This window comes from Crocuta crocuta, unplaced genomic scaffold, assembly GCF_008692635.1.
Source record: "Crocuta crocuta isolate KB4526 unplaced genomic scaffold, BGI_CrCroc_1.0 scaffold193, whole genome shotgun sequence".
Taxonomy (NCBI): domain Eukaryota; kingdom Metazoa; phylum Chordata; class Mammalia; order Carnivora; family Hyaenidae; genus Crocuta; species Crocuta crocuta.
The window spans coordinates 7664935-7674923 of record NW_027529624.1 but is presented as its reverse complement, the minus strand read 5'-3'; the positions used below and the strand labels follow the sequence as shown (position 1 = coordinate 7674923).

Below are 9989 nucleotides of genomic sequence, written 5' to 3'. Positions count from 1 at the left end.
TCATCCAATGTCCCAATACCTCTCACCCCACCAGGGACCCCAGCCTTCCCACACAGAGTCACACTGGGCAAGACACTCCATGCTCTGAAGAGCATGGTCACCGTAACTCGGCCCTTAGAGCCCTCCCACCCCTACCCCAGCTGCCACGCACTCCTGGCCTCAGGGGGATCCCTCAGGTCTGTCCTCTGCTAAGAACCTTCTAGGACCCCATGATCTACAAGATACGACCCAGGGGCTTTGTTCTGGCATTCAAAGCTCCTGGCCCCTGGCCCCAGCTGACCTCTCCCATTCCCCCCTGCAGGGCTGCCGGCCCCACCCTGCGCTCGCCCTGTCCCTGTGGGCACCGACGCCCATCTCCAGGAGCAGTCTCATGGGGTCCTGCTGTCCCTTCCCTCCCTCCTTTGACTTTGGCCTCCCTACCTCTAGGAATGCCCCCTCCCCTCCCCCACCTTCCAAGGCTGACCTTGCCCCCACTCCTGGGTGCCTCCTGCATCTTCCCCCAAGACCCTGTGACCTCCCACTGGGGCTCTCCCTGGTGCCGCCACAAAGTAGGGGCTCCGGCAGGAGCTGATCTGCCGAGAGGTTTGTTTAGAGCGGGCTCCCTGTCCACCCTCTTAGCTCAGCGGGAGCAAGCGGGACTGGCAGAGAGGTAAGAGTCGGGAACCCTGGGTTCCTGCCCCATCCAGATTTGCTGTGTGACCTCAGGCAAGGGTCTCCCTTCTCTGGGCTTCGGTTACAACCTTCTAGAAAATGTAGTCAGTCCCAGGGAACACGCTCTGTCAGAGAGTAGTAGAGGTGGGGCAGGGCTAGTCATCAAAGCCATGATCTTAGGGTGGGGCCCAGAGGGTGAGAGAGCCAAGGTCACCGCCGCCACAGGGGAGTTTTCTGGGTGCTCACCCCCACCCCCCAACGCAGAGCTATGCTCGGCACTTAGCTGAGGCTGCCCTGGCCTGCTGGAATGTCAGGGAGGGGCCAGGGCTCGGTCACTACCACCAGCACTGCCTTCATGGCCATCATCACCACGTCATTGTGCCCGTCTCCATCATCATCAAGAAGTTCAAAGAATTTCCTTCTCTGGAGGGCATCTCTGGCCAGAAGTCAGCTCTCTGTACACCTAGAGGGCTGGACAAGAAGACCTTTCTAGGCCCCTGAAAGGGGGGCTGGAGAGAAGCCCCTGTGGCCCTGACCTCCTCAGGCGTGCAAGCGAGAGAAGGGACCCACTTTACTGAGCAGGTGCTGGGCTTTCTCTCCATAAGCTTCTAGGCAGGATTCTTGTGCCCATCTTATAGACGGGAAAACTGAGGCTCGGAGAGGTCAAGCTGGCCCAGTTGCAAGTGTGTGAGGTGAGGCTTAAGCCCAACTTCTTTTGCCTTCTGTTTGCTCATCGCTGTGCCACTGGGAACATAAAAAAGCAAGAGAACTTGCCTCTGAGAGCTGTTCCTTCCACATCCCAGGGCGTCCGTCTCCCCTGCCCGTGACGCTGTGTGCGGGGAGGCCGGGGCAGTGCGGCTGAGAGCCAGGCTCTGGGGCCTCCCTGCCCAGGTTCACATCTAGCTCTGTCTCTTACCAGCCCCGTGACCTTGAGCCCCAGCCCCCAGGTTGGCAGCAGGGCTAAACGGGTCACTACGGGAAGAGCGATTAGAATAGAGCCAGGCACACAGAGGGCACTCAAGAGGCATCGGCTGCAGAATTGTCTTTTCCTTGCCAGGCAAACACCTCCTCCTCCTTCAGTATCTTCCCGACCGCCCTCCGGGGCCCTGCCCCTCCCCCAGAGCCTTTCTGATCCTGCAAGGGGAGGGCCAGTCCCCCCCCCTCACCCCTGAGCATGTGGCTCCTGCCCCCTGTGGGGGTGGGGCACAGTGCCCTGCCAGGCCCCTCCCTGCCCTCCCTGGGGCCCAGCCCAGGGCCGGCCCTGGCTCGCCCTCGCCCTCTGGTCGGCTGGTGATGGATCGAATAGTCGAGTCCACCTCCGTTTCCTCCTCCCACTACTGCCGGCCACCTCCTCACCTCCCAGGACTTTGTGGAATCTTCCCTGACCTTCTGCTGCCCCATCTCACAACTCTGTGAACCTCGATTCTCCCCAGCCCTCATCCCTCTACCCTTCAAGCACAGGGTGAGGCTCCTCTTATAATCTCTCCACCACCCTGCACCCCTCCGGGCCTCAGTCCTGCTCTCCCGGAGCCTGGAGTCCTGACCTCCCGCACCCACTGGCTCTGCGATGTTGGGCAAGACGCTGCCCTGGGGGTGTCAGCTGTACGAGGTGCAAGAGAACCCCCTCCTCAGTGGATCGCTCGCTTGGAGTGTTAAAGAGAGAGGGCGGGGACTTTGTAAACTTTAGAGGCTGGTGCGCTTTGGAGATCTGTAGTAGGGGGTGCCCGGGGCTGGCCAGAACAGGATGGAGTGGTAGGGGATGCGGGGATAAAATTCCACCACAGGCTAGTTAGAACCCCTCTCCCCTCTCTCAGAAGAACTAAGCTGAAAGTCCCAGCTAAGTGGGAGGGAGGCTTATGGCCCAAGACCTGGGGGTGAATTCACTCTGCCCCTGGTCTGAGCCCCTGTTCTGGACCAAGGTGTGTGCCAAGCATTGGGACCAGGTGAATCCACAGCCTGTCCCACAAGAGCCTTATGGAGGAAACGGTTCTGGAAACGCTTCACTACCACCCAGTGTGAACCAGGAAGCCAGGCCAGGGAGGCACGACTGCTGTGGGAGGGGGGCCCAGGGCAGTCCTAGAGGGCTTCCCAGAGGAAGTGGCCCCAGGATGGGACTTGGCGGGAAGCATTGCTACACAGAGTGGACCTGGATGGTAGGAGCCTCCACTGCCCCCAGCGCTCCTTGTGGTAAAATCTAGAAAAGATTCCGAAAGAGACGACTTAAGTCTTGAAAGAAACTGCCATAATTCAATCAGAAAATAATTGCGTTAATTTAGTTAAAGAACCACTTAATTGAATTTCTTTCCAAATCCATGTCTATTCAAAAAGCTAGTGAATCCAGTGTCTGCTACATTTATTTAAAGTAAACTCCCAAATAATCCAATGAATGGGCCAGTTGAGTCAAGCCCCTGGTAAATCTAGCCTGGAATCATTCCAGTCCTGTGACTGCTCATTCAATCGGCTTATCCTTTTTTTTTTTTTTAATAAAGTATAATTCAGGCAAACAATAGTACACTTTGGTCAAATAACCAGAAAGTTCAGGACGAAGCATGGCCGGCGCCAGTTCAATGAGCAATCCGTCAGGCCTGCTGGCCAGCTGGGGCTGGCATTGTGTGGCGACAGGGCTGATAGAAAGAGCATGAGCCACGAATGTGAACTAGACATTGGCTCCCCACTACAGCCCAGCCTTGTAAGCTCAGGGTGTCATTCTCCGGCTCCGAGCCTCAGTGTCCATATCTGAAAAATGGGGAGGCTGGTGAGGGATTAAATCAGGACAGCAAGAAGGGTGCCCTGCCACAGGACACCCCTTCTCGCCTGCCCTCCTTCACCCTGGGGCTCCTATGAGAGAACCTCACAAACGGGGCACCCACAGAGTTGCCCTCCATAAAACAGACCCTTGAACGTTAAATTTCATGTAATTTTTATGATGGGAAATATTTTCTTTTTTTTTATTTAAATATTTTTTATTTATTTCTAGGAGAGAGAGAGAGAGAGAGACAGCGCGAGCAGGGGAGGGTCAGAGAGAGAGGGAGTCACAGACTGAAACAGGCTCCAGGCTCCGAGCTGGCAGTCAGCACAGAGCCCGACGCGGGGCTCGAACCCACGAACCGTGAGATCATGACCTAAGCGAAAGTCGGACGCTTAACCGACTAAGCCACCCAGGCGCCCCAATGATGGAAAATATTTTCATGGGGACCAAAGTCTGAGAGTTACCACAAGGGGTACGGTAAAAGTTTCCATCCCATGCCTTGCCCCCAGCCACCTATTTCCCCTCCTGGAGGAGATGGTCACTCAAATGCTTCTCACATGCCCGGCCAGAGACGCACACATATAATACAAACAGAAGAAAATAATGTCATTCTTTCTTCTCCCTGGCTTTTCCCATAAAGAGACAGTGACACAACACAATACTTTGTGTAGTCCTTTCCCTATTTGTAAACAGAGAGTTTCCTCGTTTATATGGCTTCCTTATGGTCCCTTGGAATAATGTTCTATGATTTATTTTCTCAGTCCTTTCCTGACGGACAAAGGTATTTCCAACAGACACACGCACATGTGCATACACACACACACAGATTCTGCTATGAATAACACAATTTTTTTAAACGTTTATTTATTATTGAGAGACAGAGAGACACAGAGCATGAGCATGGGGAGAGGGGCAGAGAGAGGGGGAGACACAGAATTAGAAGCAGGCTTCAGGCTCTGAGCCATCAGCACAGAGCCTGATGCAGGGCTCGCATCCATAAACCGTGAGATCATGATCTGAGGCGAAGTAGGATGCTTAACTGACTGAGCCCCCCCAGGCGTCCCGAATAACACTTTTCATCGGTCATTTCCCTCCTGTGTAGTTATACCTATAAGATAAATATCTGGGTTTGGAATTCCAGAGCAAAGGAAATCTGCAGCTGTCAGCGGTTAGATGTGGCCCTTCTTAGGGGCTATACTCATTTACTCTCCCACAAATGACAGCGCCAGTTCCCCCGGAGACTAGCCATCAGCATGTTCCCCAAATGTTGTGACTTTCCTCACCTGCCGGGTGAGTGTGGAATCTCTGTGTAAATTTTAATTTGTATTTTTCCTATTTTGAATGAAGCGGCAGTCTTGACCTCAGTGTCTCCTTTTCTGTGAATAGCCTGTCTGTATTCTTATTTTCTTATTGATTTCTAGGTGTTCTTTGTATATTAAGGATGGAATGATTTGCACATTTTTTCCCCTCCTGGACCCTTCCAGAGATATTCTATGCTCATAAAAGCAAATACATAGATATTACAATGGACACTTTGAACTGCAGTTTGCTGGAGCTTTTTTTTCACTCAATGGTCCACATATGTGAGGGGTATCCCTCTAGTCAGAATACTGAAGCTTGAGGGGCACCTGAGGGGCTCAGTCAGTTGAATGTCTGACTTCAGCTCAGGTCGTGATCTCGAGGTTCATGGGTTTGAGCCCTGCATCAGGCTCTGTGCTGACAGCTCGGAGCCTGGAGCCTGCTTCAGATTCTCACTCTTTCTCTCCCTCTCTTTCTCTCTCCCTTCCTCCCAACTTATGCTTGCTCTTTCACTCTCTCTCTCAAAAATAAATAGATAAATATTTTTAAAAAAAGAATATTGAAGCTAGAACTGAGGACTGGACTGGGTGATGTTTCTCCTTTCTAGGGAAAGAGCTAATGATCCCCAGGTCTATCTCCATCCATTTTCTTAGGCATTTGAGGGCAGAGACCATACCTGGGTACAACATCCGGGCCTCACAGTGCACTGAACACTCATCTCCAGACTCCTATTCCAGTTCTCTTTGGACTCCACTCTGTAATAAGCCTGCATATTCTAAGTACGTGATGGGCCAGACCACACCCTCTCCCTTCCTCCTTCCCAAAGACACGTTGTGAGACTGTGTCCCCGGTGAGGCATGGAGTCTTTGACCACAGTCCAAGTCACACCTCAGGCCTTATTCATATGGCGGGCTCATTCCGCTGCCTTTACTCCCCACAGCAAACTCCTACACGTACTCAAAGGCCCAGATCCAGTGATGCTTCCTCTGGGAAGCCTTCCATGATTCCTGAGTCTTTTTCTCTTCTGGTTCTGTTTACCTTGTTTGTGTCTATATTTAGCAGAGCAAGAACTGAGTTTTCTCATTTATCTGTCATCTCGAATCTCCTGACGTGAATTACCAAATGACTCATCAAAGAAAGGCAAGTTTCTTCACCATTTTGGGCTTTAGTTTCCTCATTTGAAAAGGGAGATCAGGGGCACCTGGCTCAGCTGGTTAAGCACCTGACTTGGGCTCAGGTCATGATCTCATGGTTCATGAGTCAAGCCTGCCTTAAGCTCTGCGATGACAGCACAGAGCCTGCTTGGGATTCTCTCTCTCTTCTCTCTCTGCCCCTCCCATGCAGACTTTGGCTGTGATTATCAATGGATGCTGCTAAAATCAAATGGGTCAAATGTTGATGGGTAACTTTCTAACGGACAAGGCTAACAGTACCTCAAGCCGCTTTCCATCCTCACCGTTGCTAGTAAGTGGGAGAGTCTGACACAGTGCAGTTCCTGCTGTTGTGCACCAGGAAAATACAGCGTCCGCTGTGGAATGTGCCAGATAAACTCATTGAGTCCAAATCCCATCAAGTCTCCAGCCTCTAGAGTCTACATTCCCATGACCAGTTTATAGGAAACATAGGGGATAGAGGAACTTGTTAAAAGACACCGCAGGGATGCGATCAACTGACTCTGGACCAGGAAACCCAGTCCTGAATACTATTCAGCCATAAAAAGGAATGAAGTACGGACACCAGGTAGGTGGTTGAAACTTGCAAACATTATGCTAAGGGAAGCCAGACACAAAAGGTCTCATAATGTACGATCTCGTTTGTATGAACTATCTCCTGCGGGCAAAAGACAGAAGTAGATTACTGGTCCCCCGGGGCTGGGGGAGGGCAGAAGTGGGGGTGACTACTAGTGGGTAAGGGTTTTTTTTTTGGTGGGTGATAAAAATGTTGGAGGATTAGGTGGGGGGAATGGTTGCAAACCATGTGAATCTACAAAAAGCCACCAAATGGCACACTTTAAAATGGTTAATTTTATGGTATATAAATTATAGTTCAGTGAGAGAGAGAGAGAGAAATTGAAGAGATCTATCAACCAGATAGAATAGGTAGGCCTCCTGTGGCTCATGATTCAAACAAACCAACCAACTGGAAAAAGACTTTTTAAAAAGTTTATTTATGGGGTGCTTGGGTGGCTCAGTTGGTTGGGCGTCTGACTTCGGCTCAGGTCATGATCTCGTGGTCAGTGGGTTCAGGCCCCGCGTCGGGCTCTGTGCTGACAGCTAGGAGCCTGGAGCCTGTTTCAGATTCTGTGTCTCCCTCTGTCTCTCTGCCACCCCCCCCCCCACTTGTGCTCTGTCTTGCTCTGTGTCTCAAAAATAAATAAATGTGAAAACAATTTATAAAAGTTTACTTATTTATTTTGGGGGGGAGGGACAGAGTGAGAGGGAGGGGCACAGAGAGAAAATCCCAAGCAGGCTCCACATGGTCAGTACAGAGCCCAACACGATACGGGGCTCAAAATCATGGACTGGGAGATTATGACCTAAGCCCAGATCAAGAGTTGGGCACTTATCCAGCTGAGCCACCCAGGTGCCCCAGGAAAAAGACATTTTGGAGGCAAATTAAGGAAATTTGAACATGGATTGCCTAGTAAGCAATTTAATGAAATCAGTGGTGTTACTATTGCTAAGTGTAATAATGGTATTGTGTGTGTGTGTGTGTGTGTGTGTGTGTGTGTGTTGTTGCTGTTGTTGTAGTTTTATAAAGTCTTGATCTGCTAGAGATAATTACTGAAGTATTTATAGGTGAAATAATATATCTGGAATTCCCTTCAACAAAATGCAGGTGAGGGATAAATGAAACAAGAATGGAAAATGTTGATGTTTGTTGAAAATCCGTGATGGGTATATGGGTTTATTACACTATATTCCCTCTACTTTTTAGTATTATTTAAAATATCTAGGGGCACCTGGCTGGCTCAGTCAGTGAGGCATGAGACTCTTGATCTCAGGGTCATGAGTTCGAGCCCCATATTGGGTGCAGAGATTACTTACAAATAAATCAATAAATGAACTTAAAAAACATCTGTAATAAAAAGTAAAGCAATAAAGGGATCGGTTTTTGCTTTCTTCTTTATGTTTGATTGACTTCGTCAATTTTCTATAAGAAATACATGTTGCTTTTATAATCAGAAAACTATATTAAGGCTACAACTTTGGAGCTTGGTCTTTGGAAAGCTCTATCTTCCCTGGGTCCCACCAGTGTGAGCCAGCCTCAGAGTCTCCCAGGCAGGAGGGAAGGACCCAGGCACAGGGAGGAAGGAGGGTATGCTGAGGCTCTGTGGTTCCGACTCAGTGAGCCTCCTCTTGAACCCCAAGGGGGGACAAACCCTTTCCCTGGCTCCCTTTAGCCCAACTGAAGCTGGTGGCCCTTTCAGCCCAGTGGCTAATCAGCAGGGTGCTTAAAAGTGCCCCTTGGCCTTGAAAGAGAGGAAGGGTCTCTGACCTTGGGAAACAACCTCTCAGACCTTGGTTTCCTCATCTGTAACCCGAGAAAAATAGTAATTCCTACCAGCACTATTGCAAGGATTACGTGAAAGGGGCTTATGCTAGATTCTATAAGTGCTCAGTTAATGAGAACATCTTATGAAATAAAGGAGCTTTGGGGAATCTGGGTGGGTCAGGTGGTTAAGAGAAAGTCCTCTCTTTCAAGCCGACTTCGGCTCAGGTCATGATCTCACAGTTTGTGAGTTTGAGGGTCATGTTGGGCACTGTGCTGACATCTCCGAGCCTGAAGCCTGCTTCGGATTCTGTGTCTCCCTCTCTCTGCCACTCCCCCGCTCGTACTCTGTTTCTCTCTTTCTCTCTCAAAAATAAAGAATAAGCACTGACATAAAGGAGCTTTATAAAAGTGGTATAAGCCCATTAGAAGAAAATGCAGGAAAACAGCAGGATAAAAAAGAAAGCTCATAGTGTCCCCACTCAGAAAGAACCACAGTGAGAATTTTCTTTCTAGGCTCCTTCCTGTGCATAAGATTGTGTTCTGCTTTTGACTGCAATTGTAACCCTGCTGTCGACACTTTTACATCCTGCTTTTCTTCTTGTAATATTATAACACATTTCCTCATATTATTAGAAGCTGTTTGTAAACACCCCTTTTAATGGCTGTGTAATATTCCAGTGTGTGTGTTTGTGCTGGCCACCCCTGCCCCAGGGTTTTGGATAGCTAGACTACTTCCAATTTTCACCATTATAAAGAACACCCCAGTAAACAAACAAACAAATAAATAAAACTATAAGAACCCCTTGATGAACATGTATTCTGAATTACTTCCTTGGGTAGATTTTCAGAAATGGAATTGCTTGAGGTGCTCAGTGGTGAAACGCCTGACTTCTGCTCAGGTCATGATCTCCTGGTTGGTGGGTTCGAACCCCCACTGTGGGCAGCTCAGAGCCAGGGCCTTGCTTCAGATTCTGTGTCTCCCACTCTCTCTGTCCCTCTCTCCCTCTCAAAAAATACACATTAAAAAAAAGAAGAAGAAGAAATGGGATTGCTGCGTCCAAGGTGAGCACGTTTTTAAAGCTCTGGATAGATGAAGCCCAATCACCTTTTCAAAGAAGCGGTGCCCTTTATTTTTGCCACCGCCAGCAGGCTGGCATTTCCAATACAGAACTTTGCCAAATATAAGCAATCTCACATGATATAAAGTAGATGAAAATAGTTTTCTGACTACAGGTGTCAGATGCCAGATTACCTTTTCCTAACCCCCAAGGGCTGGAACCACATTTCTTGGTTACTCGTCATACCCCCCCCCCCATTCTGGTTTCCTTAGGAAAAGGGGTCGGAAGAAGGGCCCTGGGGAAGCACTAGAGAGTGGGGTACAAAGAGAAGAAAAATACTGGAGGAAGCAGAGACTCCTTCTGTCCCTCGGACGTCATTCCTTACCCCAGGTGATTTGAACCTGGAACCTGCGGACCCAACAGTCCCAAGTAAATCGGGGGTGGAGGTGGAGAGGTGGGGTTAGGGGGCAGTAGGGATCCCAGCTCTTTCCAGGCTTCTCAAAGGGACCCTCGCTATGGAAAAGTAGGACCTCCCCTTTCAGCCCCCCCACCTCCGGGGTTGCACTTGGAGGCTCCCTCTAGCTCGTGAGGCTGACGGCTGGGGGCTCCGCCCACCGTGGGGCGTGCGGGTCGGGAGGAGTGTCCCCAGCTGCTCACCCTGCAAGCACGACAATCACCAACGCCTGGGGGCCGGGAAGCCGGGGCGGGGCCTGGAAGCCGGGGCTGGGCCTGGAAGC

The 9989-nt window shown here is 50.2% G+C and overlaps 1 protein-coding gene across 5 annotated transcripts in view; it reads left to right on the top strand.

Annotated features, from left to right (window-relative positions):
• Positions 1-6370: 6370 nt before the first annotated feature.
• The window catches only part of CSNK1E (casein kinase 1 epsilon), a 37473-nt gene continuing 33854 nt past the window's right edge, over positions 6371-9989 (top strand). For 2 of the 5 annotated variants that reach the window (XM_077762117.1, XM_077762119.1), the window contains exon 1: positions 6418-6439. The gene's annotated coding sequence lies outside the window, so the exon portion shown is untranslated. Of the gene's footprint in view, positions 6440-9989 lie in introns of all 5 variants that reach the window. The other 3 variants (XM_077762113.1, XM_077762116.1, XM_077762120.1) reach the window with 3 other exon arrangements.